General features: G+C 29.9%; 1 protein-coding gene across 1 annotated transcript in view; it reads left to right on the top strand.

The window, feature by feature from the left end:
* Pdi (Protein disulfide isomerase) overlaps positions 1–21,834 on the top strand; it is a 340,404-nt gene that overhangs the window by 315,720 nt on the left and 2,850 nt on the right. The window lies entirely within an intron of this gene.

Raw genomic sequence — 21,834 nt, forward strand, 5'->3', positions numbered from 1 at the left:
TATTTGAATGTTATTTATACAAAAAATAAATTCACCTAATACCGATTTTTTGTCATGGGGATAATTTTGAACGAAGACTGAACACCGTATAGGAGATAAATGTAATGATATGTTTCCTCTTTCTAAGTCTGATACCAGAACATACCAGATAAATCAAAGGTAAGAGAAAACGACAGAAGCAACTCCTGAACTGCTGAGCTGAGAATCTCTTAGAAGAAAAACAATAGCATTCAATTCATTGAGAGCCGAGTGAGTCGAATTAGAACACGCGAAGCTGACATGTGACTAAGATTACCCAACAATAAAATTTTCATGTGTTTAAATATTTTTTATAGTTTGGCACTGAAGGAAAACATTGTGGGGAATACCTACATAATTATGTTGGATGAAATTCTGTTACCTACATAAGAATACGAATTTATCGGACAATAGTGCGATAGCTACTTGCATCGGAGCAGCGTCGTGAAATATTTTTCAAACATTCTCCCTTACTTGGTGATATAATTTTGTGCAAGCATATGTACCACCCTCTCATAAGATAATCACCGCCAAACAGTAGTACTCAGTATTAATGTGTTTCGGTTTGAAGGGTGAATGAGGCAATATAACTACAGACACAGGAGGCATCTCAGTTTCCAAATTGACGGTGGCGAATTGGCAAAGTAAGGTATGTTTAATCTTTCTTACAGCGCCATTGTCTACAGGCGGTGGTGACCACTTACTACCAGATGGCCAAATTGCTCGTCAGCCTACCTATATCATAAAAAAATGTTAATAGGAAACCTTATCCCAGCAATGGATCATCAACAAACTCTACTTATTTTTAATTGAATTGGGCACACCTTAAATTGAACCCGAAGTCCAATGATCGGCACACGTTCAAGATAGACAAGACTACAAAATAATATTTTACAGTTTAAAAAATAGGATTGCGTTAATAATTATTCATATTTAATTCACTTGTGGAATATTTTTTGTACTTTTTTAAAGTAATTTCAATAATAATAACAGTGTGTTTAAATTCCTCGATATCATAAACTGATTACCTACTGCGATCAGTTCTATTGATATTACTACATTTCTATCGATTACCAATAACTAAATGAAGCATGATGTAATAAAAACATTTAAAAAGGCTTTTATAATACCAGTGTAGTCGTATACTGCCAGTAAAATTGTATTATAATGTACATAGGCCTCGTAAGTCTGTGTATTTATTTTGAAGTCTCGTTGAGAGTCAGTGGTAAATAATATTCTTCTATGTATATGTAATAATTTATTTTTCGTGTGCGCCAATCACATGAAAACTGCTGAACGCTTCGGTATGAGATTAAGACCAATCGGCGCAGTACCGTCCCAATAAGGTTAGGTGGTAGGCTATAATTTATTGAATCCCGTGTAATCTATCTCCTTTTCCGGTTGAGGTGTGAAAATTTGCATATTTAAATAATGTAACATATTCAATAAAGTAAAAATGTATTTTTATTTTTACAAAAATAGATATTTTTCATCCAAACCGGAACTAGGATACTTGTAAAACATTTCGATTCATAAATATTATTAATAAACTCATTAAGATTTGATGCAGACCTTGAATATGATGACGTAACTCTTCTAACTATGAATTCAAAACTGTGAGATACTACACAATAAGATGTGACGTAACAAATAATTAAAATGTCAAATACTAAGAAATAACAACGTTTAATATTCAAAACATTTATATTTAACATATTTAAAAGTCACCAACTTTTTTCTTACTTTTAATAATTCACGATAACGAACCTGTATAATTGTCTTACCGAACAATTTAACTAACTTCGTTAAAATGATCATTGACATGATAAATTTAACGAAATATTAAACGAATTTTAACGATGTTTCCTTTCATAAATATCTAAAGACACGAGGGATCGCCACGTCAGGAAACGTTACTTAATTAGAGTTTATTTCGAAAAACCACCAATCAAAAAAGGGTTATATACACGTACAGTTCATTGTAAGCCTCTTTAAATGATTAACTATCTGAGCGACTAAAATCTCTCCAAAGGCTAAATTGTTTATAATTAATAAGCCAATTCAGCTTTTCCATTAAGGCGTTTAACGTGTATAAAGTTATGCTGTTTTAATTACAAAATCTTGTTACTGATTAATATTGAATAAATAACTTTGAACAAGATTAAAATTGTTTATTATACTTGTTAATCCATTTCATTTACTATACAGTCTAAACTGTATAAATATTTATAAATCTAACAGACAGAGAGGTATAAAGTTTTTAAGATTCGCGAAATCAAAATATCATCAATTTTTTTAATTATTATCATACTTATTACTATCGTAATTATGTTTTAGAATGGTAATTTTATAACAATTGTAAAAGCCAATTTCTCAATCGTTATTCCTTTTACTTACATATGATTTAATTATGAATTTTATTAATACTATTAAATTCATATAACCCTCCAAAATATAAATAAATATTAACTCCACACTTTAGCAGTTATTTATATAAAGGATTAAATTTATTAATATTTAAAAGAAACAATCAAATAAAATAAAAAATATCTGAATAATTTTAACATCGAAACTAATGCCATATCCTACGAACGATTTATTGACTTTGTAGAATCAAAAACAAGACATTATTAATACTCATTTAGCATGTCGAGCAATTTAATGTGAATATAATTTTGCAAATATAGTGTGACACAGTTGCAAGGAAATGATTGAGTAAATTTAATTCATAATAATATATATACGTTAACATCGACAATGTGTCATTTGTATAATATACATAAATAATTGGGCTATGAGATAGAACTTATGCATTTTTAATTCGAAAGGTATGGTGTTAAAAACGTGCAAAAAAGAATACGCATAACATATTAAAAGTCATTATTGAATACTAATATTCAGACAAAGTCAGGACGCGTCGATAGTTGTAGATAAAATTAATCCTTCGTTTTTATTTAACGTTGGTACTTAATAAATTTACATGATAATAACATAATTCATAATTATTCATAATTATATTTGTGTCATTTGTATGTTTAAATATGTAAAAATGTTAATTCAAATAATAAATAAATATTGGACAACATCACATACATTACTCTGATCCCAATGTAAGTAGCTAAAGCACTTGTGTTATGGAAATTAGAAGTAACGACGGTACCACAAACACCCAGACCCAAGACAACATAGAAAACTAATGAACTTTTTCTACATCGACTCGGTCGGGGATCGAACCCGGGACCTCGGAGTGGCGTACCCATGAAAACCGGTGTACACACTACTCGACCACGGAGGTCGTCAAATGCAGATACAGTAGAATTTGCAGGGTAAAAGTAATAAATAGCCTGCATTAAAAGAATAATTATTATTCGATACATAGTCACTGGTATGATTTAAACATCGATATTAAAGGCATTTATCTTATTAATGGTTTTTATAAACTAATTTATTATGGATGTCTCATTTTTCTTCTAGCTTTAATCAAATATTGCGTTTTATGAGCCAATAATTTCAGCTAATCGATACGTATGAATATTTGGCAGTTGTTATTTTTTTAATCTTTAACACAAATATCCATTGTAAGGGTGCATCAAATCTACAATCAATTGAAGTTATATTGTTATTTAATTTACTTGATAAAGTTGACCAAATGTTTATATTTTATTAGTATGTTATATTAAACACCCTGTACCATATACATACCCATATTCAACACATATACAATGGTGTGGACTCTGACTCACGGACTGCTGATCGATAAGCAAAAAAAAAAAAAACTTTATTGACAGCAAAACTCTTCGAATTTAAATTGTGATGTTGTCTGGTAACAATAACGCTGGCACAAAAAAAGACAAATTAAAGATAGATAAACAAAAGGCACGGACAATATATCTGTGGAGATACAAATATAAGAACCCGATAATCATAGTCCTGCTTGTGTTAAATATTTGATTTGATTATGAAAGTGATAACGTTATGAAAATTAATTAAAGTTATTATTCTACAGCTCTATGTAGAGGAAAATTACAATAAAGTGCATAGTATAAACATCCCGATGAAAAAATCATGTTTATGGTCATACGGTGTCAAAGTCGATTTATCTCAAACAGAAACTCCAACAGTTTTGATTATATATCACACGTAAGACCTTTTACCTTTAAAATCTCTATTATTTTATTAACAGTCTATGAATATTAAAACAATATATTAAAAAAAAAACATTTAAATAACTACTAGCTGAATTGATATTTAAATAGTGCATATTTTTCACGCATGCTTGACAAATTACGCCATGATTTTCAATCGCCTCTGGGCATTTGAAATATTATGTTAATAATCCATTTATGAATATTAAATGTATTGAAATGAGTAAAAATTTATCTCTTAAATTATTATATATTATGAAATCACTAGTGATACTTGGTTCCCAAATTAGGTTATATTCATTGTAAATTACTTTGCTTGTCTAGACTTGTTTATATAATTGTATATATTGTATATGTATATTCTCGGACCCTATATTTAAGAGCGGGTATAAAGGAGAATTGTAAATCATTAATTTTGCCCGGTTAATACTAGTTCAACGTAAAACAACAAATACTGTATGTATAATTACTTATAATTTCAAGGGTTGTGTTTGATCAGACACATAAAACAATAAAGTTTTATCAAAATATCGTCTATTTTTAACATTGTGCTTACTCTATTTATTGAGAATATATATACGTAAATTAGTGTTGACATTAAAGATTATATCGTAAATACGTCTCGTTTTCAAGTGCTTGTGCAGTCAGTAAGGCACTGTAATAGATGCACAAGGGATTCTATGGTTTGTAGCGAAGTTCCTTACACCGATTGTTTATACTTCAGTGCGATAGTCTGAAGCTTTTTAATTAAAAAAATAGCCGCGTTTGTTCATCTGCATTAACCAGGTTACCAAAGCTTCGTCCCTTTTACAAATAAATTTCGAATAAATGATATGTTTATGATAGGCAAATGGCGCTGTTTAAAATTAGGTGTAAAATCTGTATTATATTCAAATTCTAAATTCTTACTTACTTACATTATAAAAGCAAGAGTTTGTATATATGGATGTTTTTTACTCTTTCACGCAAAAACTACTTAATAGATTTTAAGCTTATACATCAGAACACATGGGCTATAATTAATTAAGGTATTGTGTGAATAATACCTGACAACCAAGCCCTAAATCGCGAGTAAGTAATACTTTAAACTAGACAAGCTAAAAATGAATAACAAGTTTTGACATATTCGAAATTCGTTTCGAGTGCATGTAGGAAATCAAGAAAACGATTTAAAAAAACAGTACTACTTATACTATTTTTTATAATGCAAAATAGTCTTAATGTCAAGTGATTTCATACCAAACGCCTCCTTGCAAAACAACCTTTAAAATAGTAATAAGATTATTTCTAAGTGCATTATTTATATTTATATAGAAATAAAATAAAAATAGAAATCTTCTGTATATCGAAAGCACTTGCATTAATTTCTAAAAAAAACTCCATGCATCTCCATAACGAACCTCCGCATGTTTGAAATGCAGAGAAATGTTAATACCACATTAACCTAATTCAACATCGAAGTCTATAAATACGAAGTTAGGCATCCCATACAACAAGATAACAGTTGAAGTTATGAACAAAGAGTATAAGTTATTGTTGAACAACAATAGATGGAGTCCATTACAATGTGCCATTCGTTGCGACTAGTATTAGCCAGTCTTTCACAGAGTGACGTCTTTACAAAGTTCTAGATACACTTCGTACCGTCATTGTTGTTTTATTTTTGCTTCACGTTAATTAGTCAATACGTTATATAACTAATACATACATACATTTTTAAATTTACTAATGTTACTTTTTATTGGTCGATGGCAGATGATGACGTGATAGGCGACCAATGATCGATCAATATTTCGCCAATTTCGTATTCGAATTTCAAAATGGCAGATTGTCAATCAATTACGATAGAAGGTTCTTCGAAAAATGTTACTGATTTACTATAAGCGCACTTTGTTTCAATTTCATATTTATTCCATGAGCATATGTATTACTGTATTCTATTTTTTTAATATTAATATTAATTTAGGATTATACTTTTGCTGAGCTGTTATTTACATAGTATATATCCTAAACATCTGCTTCACCTAATAATTGAATGGCAAAAAATGTCGAATAATTTTGGATGTCTTTTGTTTGTTGACAATAGTTTATATTATGAATTGAGCTATTATTGGTGATATTTTAAAATTTTAAATTGAAGTCTTAAAAAAAAAGTATATATTTTTCAGAAATAAGTTGTGGACTTGCACCATGGAATTTCCGTAGTATACTATTCCGTAATACTATTGGTTCTTTTACTTTTTTCTTTTTATTTATATATATATCGTCTTGATGCTTCGTTCGATTTCTTTCTGTACTGTCCTTGTCATGTTCTGTCGGGTATGGTAAGAGATGGTTGCATAGTATTATTCTATTAAATTAAATCAAGTAAATGATGTAACAGAACAGGAATGATGAAAAATTCATGTCAAATTAAATAATTTAAATGTTCATAGATTGCCAACTGATTTTAATCTATACTAAATAATTTAAACTTATAACAAAAATTATAGCAATATATTTTGCTACGTGTACTCAGTATGATTTAAACGCAAAATACACAAAGTCATTTGGGTCCAAGGGATGATTTTTAGCGTGGTTTTATTTCAATTTAAAATTTATTTTAAATGTTTTTCTTTTATCGTTAATGGCATCTTATACGCAATAAAAATAATGATATCCCATTCTTTGTTTACCAAAAAAGACGGTTTTGTTTTGTTTTTTTAAAGAGACATTGTTTGAAACAAAGTAAGTAACATGTAAACAAGTGTGGGTTGACATTAAAGCAGTGAGGTGTCTCTTCGCCCCGTATACATAAAATTCTATATGAAATGTATTTTATATTTCTGTCATCTATATAAATGTAGATGACAACGATAAAAAATAATTTGTAAAAAATATTCTTATTAAATATTAACAGCAAAGTTTTTACAATTGTTCTTAGCTGAATTAAAACTAATGATGTGGTATTTAAGACGAACGTGTTATTTTGTTTTAATTCAAACTGCAACCTATTCAAATGTAAAATGAGATATGAACTTTTAATTGCTACAGAAAATATAAATATTAATATAAAAGCAGCTCTCGTCTCATAATTAAACGGTTATTTTAAAAGCAACGTTTGTTTATCTCATTTACTAGAATATATTTTACGTGCTTCTTATGCTTGAAAATAATTAATATTATACATTTTAGTTCATTAGTCGTTATTTTTAGTTAAAACATTTTTATTTTTTTATTTTTTTTAGCCATTATAAATTTTAATGCATTATAGTCTGTCTTGATGTTCGTGCATGATTAAATAGTGTGTAACATTAAGATTAATTCAATTATAATGGGCTTTGAAAATAATAAATGATTCTTTTACTAGGTTCAGATATATCGAAATTTAATTATTCAACCCCTATACCGAGGTCATATTACAAAATAAGTTTGTAATTAAAAACGATTCTGCTTCTTCTAATATCCTTTAAATACGCATTTAAATACTAGCTAGTATTTTCAATTTTAAATTATAATCAACGAGTATATGCCTATAGTACGTCAGTTTTTTTTCAAAGCAAATATTTATTGATATATAAATATACATATCTATAGATTGAAAATGGAAATAGTGTAGAGATCTTATTCTAAGGTCTTATTTTTAACACATTAAATAGTGAATCCTGAAATCAAACCAGACAGAAAGGGTTTTATAAGCGAAGGTAAAATGGATTCAGAAATGTGCCGAAACGTTCAAGAAAAAAGTATATTAAAAATTCTCAACAGACTTGAGGTATGTAAAGAGTTATACTAAGCTAATGTTATATCTAGCATTCAAATGGTCTAAAATTGAAACAAAAAAGCGATAATGTTTACATTTTTATGGAGCGCGATGTCATCAAGTCAATTTACTAAAAGCCTCAAGCTATGGGGTGGTTTGAATATGTAGATACAAGTATGTCTCGCGTTCATGAACATCGTTTTAACTGATTTGAATGCAAATTGTTGAGAAACCTCTTTTCTTTGGATTTTGTATTTTTTCATCGAAATTTCTCGACAGGATTCCATTTAACGACATATTTATTGTGGCAGATTGTCGCGACTACTCCAATATTTTTTCGTTTTTCTGATTTTATCTACATTACTGGTTGATAATTTTGTTTAGCTTTTAGAATGTTTTAAACTATCTGCTAATTTATGTCTTCAATTGTAAGCTATGAATAAATAAAGAGGAATAAATCAGAAATATTAATACAACATAATAATATTTAATCACATGAGAATTATTGACATTAGGGCTTTATTTATATACAAAAAAAAGTTACTATACAAATCGTGATCACGTCGAATGTTGGCAAGAATGCTAGCAGCATTTCCCCGTTGAATCGCAAGTTGGTTGAAATTCATGTGTTCAAACCGAATGGAAAAATATTTATATATGTATTCAAATTGTTTAAAGAATCGTTTCCAAAACTCTACCGATAACATCACATCACATATGCAGTCTATAAATTTCCCACTGCTGGGCTTAAGCCTCCTCACCTTTTGAGGAGAAGGTTTGTAGCATATCCCACCACGCTGATTCAATGCAGTGTAATACAATACAATGTACATGTGGCAGAATTTCGTTGAAATTAGACACATACAGGTTCCATCACGATGTTTTCCTTCACCGCCGAGCACGAGATGAATTATAAACACAAATTAAGCAGAATTGCAAAAATTTTTTCGAATTTTTAAACAAAATTATTATTTGATGTTGATGTCATACGGACCGATTTCGGCCATGGCGGTAAACCTCAAGAGAAATCAGTCAACTACGTAGGACATATTATATGTGCACAAGTGTGTGTGCAAGCACAGATGCATTCTCTATTGTCTCACTCTCATATTGAGATGAGACGGTTAATCCGACAATTTTCTTGGTGGTACCACCCACTCATCAGATATTCTGCCGCCGAGCAGTAATACTTGGTATTGTTGTGTTCCGGTTTGAAGGGCGTTCAGGGAGTGAGTCAGTGTAATAGGCGCAAGGGATATAACATCTTAGTTCCCAAGGTTGGTCGCGCATTGGGCGGTGGTGAACACTTAACATCAGGTGGCCCATTTGAAAAAGCTCAGAAAGATTTCGGGATCAGGATTTCACGTGCTTTCCGAGGCACGGGCGTGTACACGCTTCCAAATTTCGGGCTAAAATCTAATAACTTTTTATCGGCCTGACCTGGTTTGAATCCTGGACCTGGGCATCTGTGGCCTTATATTTAGCTACTAGAGCAACGAGTCAATCAACATTTAAAAAAAAAAACCACAGATAAAAATATATATCTAGAATATCTAATCAGTAATTTTATACATTTTATATAGTAACATATAAAGTATTATAGTAAGAAATATATTTAGATAATTAGAAATATATTTAATATGATTATATTATATTATATGTATAAATAAAGTTCGTAAATATCTATCTACAATAATAATAAGATGACTATTATTATCATATAATATGATCTATCATCCGCAACTAAATCCCTTCTCTTCGAATGTGATAATTAATGATTCTCGTGTTACAATATATATTTGGAACTCAGTAAACTATTGCATTGTTTGTAATAAATTGTCTTCTACGACTTAAAGTAAATACGCTCGTGTCTCGTGTTGCGCGAATTGATGTCTTGATCAGGTATTTCGATGTATCACACGGTTATTGTGAGAAAAATGCTTGTTCGCTAAGATATGAGTAAAATCATATGAGTAAGTTGGATATATAATAAATCAAAAACAAAATTAAAATATTCTTTTTTCAATTAGGCCCAAAAAGTTATACTGTTTGATTACTCTAAATAGTTACTCTTTTCCATCATTTTAATTACTAAGTATGTATCAATTTTTTTTATAGAAGTCAATTAACACGCTTTTTTATCTTGTATTGAGTAATATTTACGAATGTTTTTTTGTTATGAGCTTTAATTTTTAATAGGATATAAATAAATAAATATTTATTATAAATCTTATAAAGAATTAATTTTCTTATAATTAATGTTTCTTTGATTGTGACGTATGCTTTCCTATGCAATTATCGGATAGATATACCTATTGTGCAGTTACTTACGTGAAGGTTTTTGCCGTATAAATTCATGTACACGTTTATTGAGTTGTGTAAGGTATTGCACCGTATACATGATTTTAGCTATATGTAATTAATATAAAGAACTTGCTATTATATTATATATTAAAAAAGATATATAATAATTTCATGTATCTTTCTTTTCTAGAATACTAAAAGGAAAGTATATTTGCCAAAACACAACAAAAATGTAAAGTTTTACTGAGCATTGATTGTGTAAAGTAAAAAAATACATATAAAATAAGAATTGTCAATAATTATAATCAAGAAGATCTTTAGTTTTTTTTTTTAGTAGGAACTTTTTTTATATAAACTCGCACTATACAGATTGATCAAAAAAGTATTTATTAAATATAAATTTGTAATTTTTTTTTAAAATTTTGTTGTCGGACTATTTATCAGAAATGTAATCATATATTCAAGAACTCGTTTTTCATAAATATAAGCATGTACATACACTAGTTCCCTTATATACTATATCAAGCCGGTTCGAAAGATTCCATAATTCCAAAATTATACGCTAAATAACCAGAAAAGTTCCCTAGCCAGTGCTAGGGAACTTTTCTTCATATATACACAATTATTTACTTTTAAACGTACCCGAATCAAGAGAAACGTTTATTAGGAGTTTGCAAACCACGTGATACTGACGGCTAGTGATCGATGCGTTCATAAGCTCAGTAAATACTATTTTTCTTTACGTATAAAGTTTTGTTTAACTAAATCGTTAGAAATATTAACCATCCCTTAGTTCGCCAATGCCACCAACCTCTGAAATTAAGATGTTATGTCCGTTGTGCCTGTGGTTACACTGACTCACTCACCCTTAAAACGGGAACATAACAAGACCAAGTATCGCTGCTCGGCGGAATATCTGATGAGTGGGTGGTACCTACCCAGACGGCTATACCACCAAGTAAATAAGTATGTAAGCAGCTATCACGCACACAAAGATAATAAAGTTGCCTCGTTTGTTTTAGTTATTTTATAGTGCCACACAAGCCAGTTTAAGCTTCTCCTATAAATCCGTTTTGGTTTACCACCATTATAATACAATATGCCAAAAGATATGTAAAAAAAAATCTGTTATGAATGCTCAAAGATTGTATATAGAATATAAATCGTCATAAGTGTATTGCCAACCTAACGACTAAGATCTTATTAATTTTTATGCGTCGATATAAAAGCTGTAGAAAATATATTGTTATCATTCGCCTTCTTCCCACGTACGGCGTTTATTGCTATATTTCACAGGGTCTGAGTTGTTTGTTGTCAGAAATATTCCTATGAAACATAGGAACTAAAGTAGATTATATATTCTTTAAATATATTTTTTTACCGATAAATTGAACGATTTAATTTGATTGAGGTCTTTTATAAAAGTTTTTATCAGAAAGTAAATTGCATTATGTGCAAACCGATTTATTCATACATATAAATCCGCCTCAATTTTTTTCGGTAGAGCTTGTGCAAGCACGTCTGGTATATCGAATACATCGTATATTCTATCGCCAAACAGTAATTGTATTGTTATGTTCCGGTTTGAAGGTTGAGTGAGCCAATGTAACTACAGGCACTACCTTAGCTCCCAAGGTTGGTGGCGCAACGCTCATATGAGAAATGATTCTCTTAAAATACTTCTTAAAGTAACCACGTCAATGAGAGAGGAGAACCCTTACCATCAGATGGCCCATTTTCCGAATAGCCTAAAATACGACATAAACCAATGAACTTTACTGTCAACAACTGTATCATGCTATAAATTAAGATTAACAAAAATCAGCTGGGCTATAGTTTGTTAAAAATTTCACATGCACTTCTTTGAAACCCACTATTACTCGCTGAAATTTATTTATTTATTTGTTTATTTAATCGATACACCACAGTATTTGAAATATAGCACTTAAAACAAGAATACAATAAAATGACAGATACAATTTCAAACACTTAATAGGTATATACAGCATTAATAGTTACGTTAGCCTCCAATAACAATTTTTTTAACAATACTCTATTTAATAAATACTACAGACTGCAATATAGACGCTTATTAATTATTTAACATTTAAACAATTAGCAGAAAAATTAAATGAATTAAAAAAAATAACTAACAATAATTTAAAATACGATTGCTAAATAAAGACCTCTCTTACTATAAACAAGAAAAATTTTGACTTCATTCCAACACGCCGCTCCAATGCTTGGTTTCATAACAATCTCGCCCTCATTAACCAGCACGAGATTAATTATAAACGAAAATCAAGCATATAAAAATTCAACGTCATTGGTACGGAATTTGAAGCCGCAATTTTCTATCAGTATTCACGAGTTTCAACCACAAGGCGATTTCGACTCACGACATAAAACCACGTCTGATAATAAGAAACGTAAATTACCAGAGAATTGACTTTAGATACGTTTATACGAGACCGCAATACAATTGGAATCTATTTAGCGTAAGAGAGTATTCAGTTCCGGCTTAAGTAATTGTAAAGTGGCGCCGAGAAAATTTAATTAGACCCATTTATTAAGTATTTACCGTTCATTTACGAGACAATAATACTGAGTATCGGTGCCTAAGTTGCTACTGTTAAATGACCCTGCGTTACTGCGTGGGATTTTCGCTTGAATTATTTTAATCTAATCGAACTTAACTATAACATTTACACAAATGACGTCTATATTTTAAAATTACTTCGCATTTGTATTTATCAAGAAAACCTGTATTAAAATAAAACAAATGAATAGTAATTCTTATTATAAGGTTATTAAACATATTATGTACAATTTATTTAGATAATGAGAATTTGATGTACTTAATTAAATGTTTATGTTCAAAGGTAATGTCGGAATTGTAACATTTAAAATAAATTAGGAATATCAGAAAGATTTGTTGTTGGGCATATTTATTCTTACATTAAAACTCTGCTGTAGTGGTATTCTACAAGAAGAAACTCGAAACTCACCGCAGAACACGAGCGTGAAGTGTCAAAATGACGACGACAATGAATTTAATGATTATAAAACTTATAGGGACGTATCAAAATGCCGTATCACCGTAGGTTGGTTGATTGAATTTCATGAGTGAAATACGAAGTAAATTCTTACAGAATTTTACTGATGATATTCTATATATTCATTGAAAACTTAAGAAAATTTTATTATAATATAAAATACATGATATTATATTAACATATACATCTTGATGAAGTACATACAAATGAATTTCCAATAAATTAAATATTTACAAGTAAATAAACTTTTAACAGACAAATACGCCATCAGAAGGTAAGCGGTCACCGGCGCCCGTAATACACAGACACTGTAATATTTATTATAATATTCATCCCTAATTTCGTCCTTGACTCAAATTTTGTTTTACTTACATATTTATTCATTCTTAAATTTTGCCTAATTTTTTTTTTCTATGTAACTTCTTTTATAGTTATTAATACTTTAGTTGTGAAAGACAGTCTTCGATACAGTCAGGTTTTGATCATAAACTCTTCATCAATTTACTTACATTGTTTGTGATGATAGAATTTTATTCCCGCGTATTTAACCAGTTTGCTTCACAGAGCAAAAATAAATATGCCCATCTTCATTAATCCAAATAATTTTAGTACTTCTGGTTACAGATGCCATCAGCGGTTTGGTGAATAAATCAGTAGTTCCTAGCATTTTTCAGTCGTATCCTTAATTTTTTGTACTTCCATTATATTATTTCATATAAAAATAAATAATAATTGTTTTTCGGATTAAAAATTCTGTTGCACTTATTAAATACCTTAAAAAATATTTGTTTCGTAAAGAATTAATGACGTTCGTATTTCATAGGAAGTGTTTTATATTATACAATTAGTATTTTGTCAGTACGTGTGTTTAAGTAAACTCGATCGTCGTCCAAGTCCAGAATGACGGTATCTGGACCTGATCCCGGAAATGGGCCCGTCTTCTATCTATCAGAGGGCGACGAACTGGTTACCGCTGGTGTTTTAGTGAATATTGAGTGATTCCCACATACCCCTCTATTCATGTGGAGGAAACTCATAAATGCGTTTGTCCAAGTGTTTACTTGTTTTAATTTTATTGCTGAAATTCAAAAACAAGGAGGCTGTTTGGATGATCTTAGATTTATTAGGCTTTTATTTCGCCGGTTGTGAATTGATTTTGATAATTAATTAATCTGTTATCGAACTTCCATTTTAATATAGAAATATTTTGGATATTGGAATAATGTTACCTTTCTCTATACGGCGCTGTTTTTTTAAAGCGATCCAAAGTGTATTCCGTTTTAAATATTCAAAAGTTAATTCGTCCAATAAGGTAAATAAAATAGAAATGAAACTACCATATATAAAATACCCTTTAAATATATTTAAGTAACAAATGAAAATAAATACATCGCTACACAAACTTGAAAAAACTATTCATTTCAGCGGAAACCCATGAAAATATACGGGGTTTTTAAAAAAAATCAAACTTACTCTCACTATTGCTACTAATTAAAAACATTCAGTGCACTTCGCAGGTAGCCTTACAAAGTTTGAAAATTAATTTTTACTCTCAATTGAACTGGAAATAAATCTTTTATACGGTTTCCGCATGTTTTGCACGGTGGCGCAGTTGCCGTTTCGGTTTTGGCATTTAACGAATACACATACATACTAAATTTTCATTTTCTTTATTGGTTCAGACTCTAGAGACGTTTCCGTCCTTGCTATTTTTAGCGAATTTTTTAGTTTTTTTTATGTTATAGGTGGCAAACAAACAAGTGATTAAGGAATAAGTAGGCTCTTTTCTTAAATTTTTTACGTCGTACCGTTTCTGAAAAATTGCCCGCGAAAGTTAATATTATAAAAATTATAAAGACCAGACTAGATCAGATTATAAAAACGAAAGGAACATTATCGTGAAGCAACAAAAGCAAATACAAATTACCGATAGAGCGTAACGGGTCTTTTTGTTAGTAAGTCAATTATTAAAAATAATATATTTCTTTATATTGCAATCGGGCAAATCTTTTAATATGAGATAACCAAAAACTCAACATGATTATTCAAGGTGAACGAAAGATATATAAAGATATATACGACCGTATCCGCACTAAATATTATCAATATTCACCCAAGTCCAAGGTGTCGTAGATTTTCAAGTGAACGCGGACCGACCAGCAAACTGGTTATTTCGCTGTATCGGTAATAATGTCCACAAAGATTTATCTTTTCATATATTTATGTTTAGGCACGATCCCTTTTTTAATATCGTAAGTAAAATTTACATTTACAAGATTTAAGATATACGAAAAGATACTTTGTTGATATCCAACGTTTATCATGTTAACGCAACCTGATAAATATCGAGATTAGAGCTGTGATGCTGCATGGCGCCACAGATTAACGAATGACCATCGCGTGGTTATTGCGAGGACAATTAAATTTCATATTAAAATCAATATTAAGCTATTGAATTTACTTTTTTAATTCCATAATATAGATATAATTATATCAAAAAACATGTTCGTGGTAAATTAATCTTTGGATTGGTCCTATAAAAATAAATAAATAAATTTTGGACAACATCACATACTACTCTGATCCCAATGTAAGTAGCTAAAGCACTTGTGTTATGGAAAATCAGAAGTAACGACGGTACCACAAATACCCAACAACATAAAAAACTAATTAACTTTTTCTATATCGAACCCGGATCCTTGGAGTGGCGTACCCATGAAAACTGGTGTACACACTACTCAACCACGGAGGTCGCCGTATTGTTTTTTATTAGACAAGAAATACCTAAGTTACATCGTATTATGAGAATGAGGAATGAGAATAGTGCACAGGTATTTTCACAGTCACTTGTGCGATAAATATTTTCATTGCATTAGTCTGGTCTGGTTTAAGAGTAACTATCGTTCGTCCTCCATCGATCATCTACACACACCAAAAGTGACTTAAGTAAAACTCCTATTCCGTCATCAAACTAATTTTAAATGATTGCTTAAACGTATATACATATTCGACCTTGAAATTTAACTGTAAATTATCTCAAAATATTTCGCTGTGAAATGGGAAAATGGTGTACAATTCTGTTGAAATTCTAATAAAAAATAATAAACTAAGCGAACAGCAATGGAAATAACTAGAAACCATGTGTGGTGATTATCACGAGCTGTCAAATCTGCGATAATGATCGTTACATAGAAACAAAAAAGGTGCAAAATTTCGAGAACGTAATCTCAAGTTCACTGTTAAAACTATTGTCGCACTGTCTAACCCGAAAGCTAATCTTATCTTAAAAAGAATTAGTTTTTGGCTCCGTTTTTCGATTATGATTGATGATCATATGCATTGATAGTAATATGTTTTATGTAATAGCTTTCAAACATACGATCTGCGTTTGTTTCGTTTATCTGATCGGAGACTCTGAACATCTTCAAAAACTTTAGGAATATTTTTGGGAATTTGAAAAATATATTCACTTTGCTTTTGCGAGCATTTATAAGAATACATATCAATTATACGAATAACCTCTGTGAAACATGTTAAGCGTTATTCGAAAACTGTTAAATTCGTTTTTATTCATGTTAAAACTATTTATATAGGAAATAAAATCCTATAATCAGATAAAATCAAGGCTACTTGGAATGTAATTAACAGTGTTTGATGTAAACATAAAAAAATTGCCTATGGAATTAACTTTTGGAAATAGATAGACATTTGGTTTTGGAAGTGGCAAACGTTTTTGAAACATTTTTCGATAAAATACCCACCTTAATAACGTCCTACTTTAGATAACGGTGGTAGATTTTTGACAATCAATAAGCAAGTGTAAACACTTCTATATTGAATAAAGATTTTTGATTGATTTGATTTTGATTTGAATCTACTTTAGAAGCCAATAATTTACTAAAACAATAATGTAGCGTAGAATTTTCATCCGAACGAGTTACTGCATTAGATATTATAAAGTTATTTAAAAATCCTTCCTTACGCATCGATAGCATTATTTATGATATCGTTTCGTGTATAGCCTTAATTTTTAACAAGTTTTTGTAAATTTATTATTTACTAGTTGTCGCCCGCGGCTTCGCTCGCGTTTTAGTGGTCGGTTGTCATGTGTTAGGCATAAAAGTAGCCTATGTCCTTCCTTCCTTGGAGTCAAGTTTGCTTCATACTGAATTTCGTCAAATTCGGTTCATTGGTTTGGTAGTGAAAGAGCGACAGACAGACAGACAGAGTTACTTTCACATTTATAATATTAGTATAGATTTATTTAGTAAATTATCTTTTTTTAAAACTGGAAATAAAGAAAATTCGTATAATTATAGGCCATTTTTTATACTTGCTTCATTGAGCAAAATATTTGAAAATATAATGTTAAATCAACTTCTGGTTCACTTTGGTATAAATATAATACAATTTTTCATAGTGATCAATTCGGCTTTACTGGAGTCGATCGTGTTGAGCACGTACAAGCAAGCAACAAGTTATACAAACTCATTGCTTAATACTTGAATCAAAAAATCCATCTTTTCTGTGACTGTACTAAGAATGCACATTCCACAGGAATTTTGAATGCTTTTTTTGTTATATATAAATGATCTTCTTTTTTACGTTAAAGGTAAATAATATTGTATTGTTTGCTGATGATACCTTATTTATTTTTAACTAGCGACCCGCCCCGACTTCGCACGGATGCAAAGCTGATACAAAATATATAACAAATTGTCTTTTTATATACAACGTTAACAACTTTATTTGACAATAAAAACCGCTACGACCCTGCATTTTAAAACTATAATATCTTCGAAAATATCAATTTAAAATACATGCTGTTAAGGGCAGTATTGATTTGTATTCAATGCACAATTTATTTAAGATACTTAATTGGATAAGGATTAATGTTGTATTGTTTAAAGTTACTTCGTAAATAAGCCATTATTTCTCGTAAAAAGAAAAAGATAAAACAATAGACATTTTTAATATGTACAATACTGTAGTAGATTATTTTGATTTATCTCGTAGGGTTCAGCCAACGTTTGCAATGTAAGCGCAAAAAATGTGTTTATTTACGACATCACATTAGAAACCTCTAAGATTATCAGTGTTTCTCTACTATATTGTACATGTACAAACCCTTCCTCTTAAATCAGTCCATACATTAAAAAAACCGCATCAAAATCCGTTGCGTAGTTTTAAAGAATTAAGCGTACTCAGGGACAGACAGACAGCGGGAAGCGACTTTGTTTTATACTACGTAGTAAAGTTGATAGGAAATAAGTTAATTATGACAATGTAAACAATGCATTATCACAGATACAAAGTTGGTTTCCAAAAAATAAATTTAGTTCTAAATGCCAAAGAAACAAAATGCATACTGTTTGCCTTACTTAAAGTAGAAAGCAAATTTCATGTTAAGTTACAGTATTACTAGGGATTACTTTAGATTCAAAACTGCAGTGGAATCTTCATTTATCGTCCGTGACAGGGAGACTCAGCTCCGCAGCATACGCGGTTAGAAAAGTTAGACGCCTAATTGATATTGATACTGCTCGATTAGTATACATTGGTTACTTTCATAGTATTAAGTCTTACGTCATTTTGCTTCCGAATAGCGCTGTAGATATTGAAACTATTTTCATCCTGCAAAATCCAACGGTATTTTAATAATATTTTGAAGGTCGGGGATACTTACAGTTGCTTCACAGTATGCTTACAACAATATAATGTATATTGAAACGAAAATAGATCTTTTTTTAAGAAACGGTGACAATCATTGTTTAGGCACGAGGAGAAAAGGTAAATGAATAACACCTAATTTTCGACTTCGGAAAGTTAATTGCACATCCTTCCTGGGGCATGGTATTCGTTTCTATAATAAGACTCCACATTAATTTTTAACTCGGCCTTTTAAAAAATTAAAGCTCATGGCAAAATAGTACAAGATTTATAAATAAATCATATTACTTAATACAAGATTTTATTAAAGATAAAAAGGGTGCACTTTTTATTTATTGATTTCAAGACAGAACATATATAAATATTATTGTATTTGACTGAAATACTCTGTAATTAAAATGTTGGAAAGAGTAACTACTGAGTTACTCGTCAGTTCTTCTCGGTAGAATCTACTCTCTGAAACTTTACATTTAGTACAACACTGTAAAATGACGATTCAAAAATGCTTTTATGAGCCTACTTGAATAAAGAATATTTTTTATTTTGATAGCACTATGACATCATTGATGATGCGGTAAATCGTGATGATTTCGTATCATATATATTGACTCAGTAGTGGATTTCTCAGCGTTATTGAGAAATCAAACAATTTTTTATTGTATCTCCCGAAAGTCGGGTCAACGAAGAGGTGTACTACAAGGATCAACGCTTGGTCCGTTTATATTTTCCGTATTTACTTAACGGACTTGCCTTATTTCATAAGTAACAAACGTTAGATAATAGTGATATTATTATTTTAACATAAAAAAACCTCAATCATAATGATTCTATAAAGGACAAACGTTTAATATTAACAACTTAGAACAAGTAAAATGTTTTTAATGGACAGCTTCAATCGTAAATTTAAACGGATTTACGTCATATTATTATGAAGTAATAACGCGTTTTGTATAAATTATTATAAAGTATAAAGTCAAATATATATCAGATAACGATACCGACATCTTAATGATATCCTATCGATCAATCTACGCCGTAAGTTTATGGATGCTCGTCCGCATGTTTACCATGTATGGTAATAATTATACTTATACTAAATATGTATAAGTTCTACTACATTCTTTCGAAACGTTAGTAACGTGTAAACAACGGTACGAAAATGGGAACTGTATTTATTTTAAATCATATTTTTTATTACTTACACAAATCAATCTTAGCGCACTTTGCTCTCATGACGTTGAGTACTTTTTTTATATAATAGGTAATATACGTATATCTAAATATCCAGTGGTGAGAATTTAGTCAGGATCTAAGAATTTCGAAAGTAAGAATTACAGTAACTCGATAGCCTTCAGACCTTAATTTAATTCAGTCTAAATAGAAGATTTATTAAACATTTTCGGAAAGTTTTAAGCATAGGCTAATTACTAACATAATAGAACATTTATAAATTGTTTATAAGTAATCAAAATCAAAACGAAATAGAACCAATAAAATGTTCATAAGTCCGAATTATACATGTATCTAGTACTAGTACTCTATCAATCGTTGAATCATTTAAAAAGGTATTCTAATCTATAACCAATCATCAAGTACAAGGTTATGTGTAGAAGAACATGTGAAGAACGCAAAAATGGCATTTCATTGACAACCGGAATTATAAAGACGTGTCATAAAGAAACATATCGGGCACGGAAACCTAAATGTGTAAATTAATAATATTTTACTAAACACAAAGTCTATATGAATGAATATCATCATGAACTGAATGAAATAATTGAGAACCATTCAAAGAGGTTTTGGTTCTATTATTATTTAGATTGCAAAATGTCGTTAATAAACGAACGTCGAGTATTCGTGATAAGCCAAACCTTACTTTACCAATATGTATGTATTTGAACACATTTAAAGAAAAAGAAGAGCCTCTTTAATTGAGAAAATTGATTAAAACATAGGCAAGCTACTTCATTCGAGTTTTATCTAAAAGGATCTAAGTTTATTTTTCCAATTAAAGTCGATTATTTTCTTATTTAAATATTTTATTGTTAACAATTATATTCAACAATAATGTCAAGTGCCTTCTGGTTTATTCCCGCGTTGCCATAGTTACATAATTAAAGTAATTATGTGACTATGGCCAGTTATAACTTATGAATTTGGAACTTATTAGTGTATATATTACATAGTATTAAATAAATACATCATAATATAATATCTTGGCTAATTAACCTTACATATCATTATTAAAGCTGAGTTTGCGGTTATTAATCGCGTAATTAAACATCAAAATAACATTGTTGCGTTACTTTTAAATTAGGTATTTTATTAAGGGTTAAGTGTAAATTAAACTTACAAAACACCTTGTAAAGGATTAAATATTTAGTTTTGCGATAGATCAATCGCACAAAACTGTATTTAATAATTATATAACTTAAACGCGGCTTAAGGGACGGAAAGTATGTATGATAAATTGTGATCGACAATATCTCCAGTAACAATACTGTCTGACATTATCTCTGATTCTTTAGATATAATGTTGTCGATAAAATTGGTGTCTTACTTCAGAATAAAATTATTTTGTTAGCTGATCGCGTCACGACACGAGCCATTTTGCGGTCAAAATGAAGAGTAAGTAAAATCGACCCTTAAAATCTGAGATGAACTTTTATGTTAAACTTTTGTTGAACTTTTATGTTAACTTAAATAGGCGCGCAATTATTACTGTTTTTCAGTGACAAAAAAAAACCAAATAGTTTGAAGTTTCTACGGTGCATTATGTAATTACGAACACGTGATACTGGACTGAGATGCTGTGTAGTTTAAATGTGGAAAATATAAAGTGTAATAGTTAAGTTTTACTTATTTTGAAAATTCAATCAGCGTAGGATTTGAGCGACAC

Source organism: Vanessa tameamea, chromosome 16 (genome assembly GCF_037043105.1).
Source record: "Vanessa tameamea isolate UH-Manoa-2023 chromosome 16, ilVanTame1 primary haplotype, whole genome shotgun sequence".
Taxonomy (NCBI): domain Eukaryota; kingdom Metazoa; phylum Arthropoda; class Insecta; order Lepidoptera; family Nymphalidae; genus Vanessa; species Vanessa tameamea.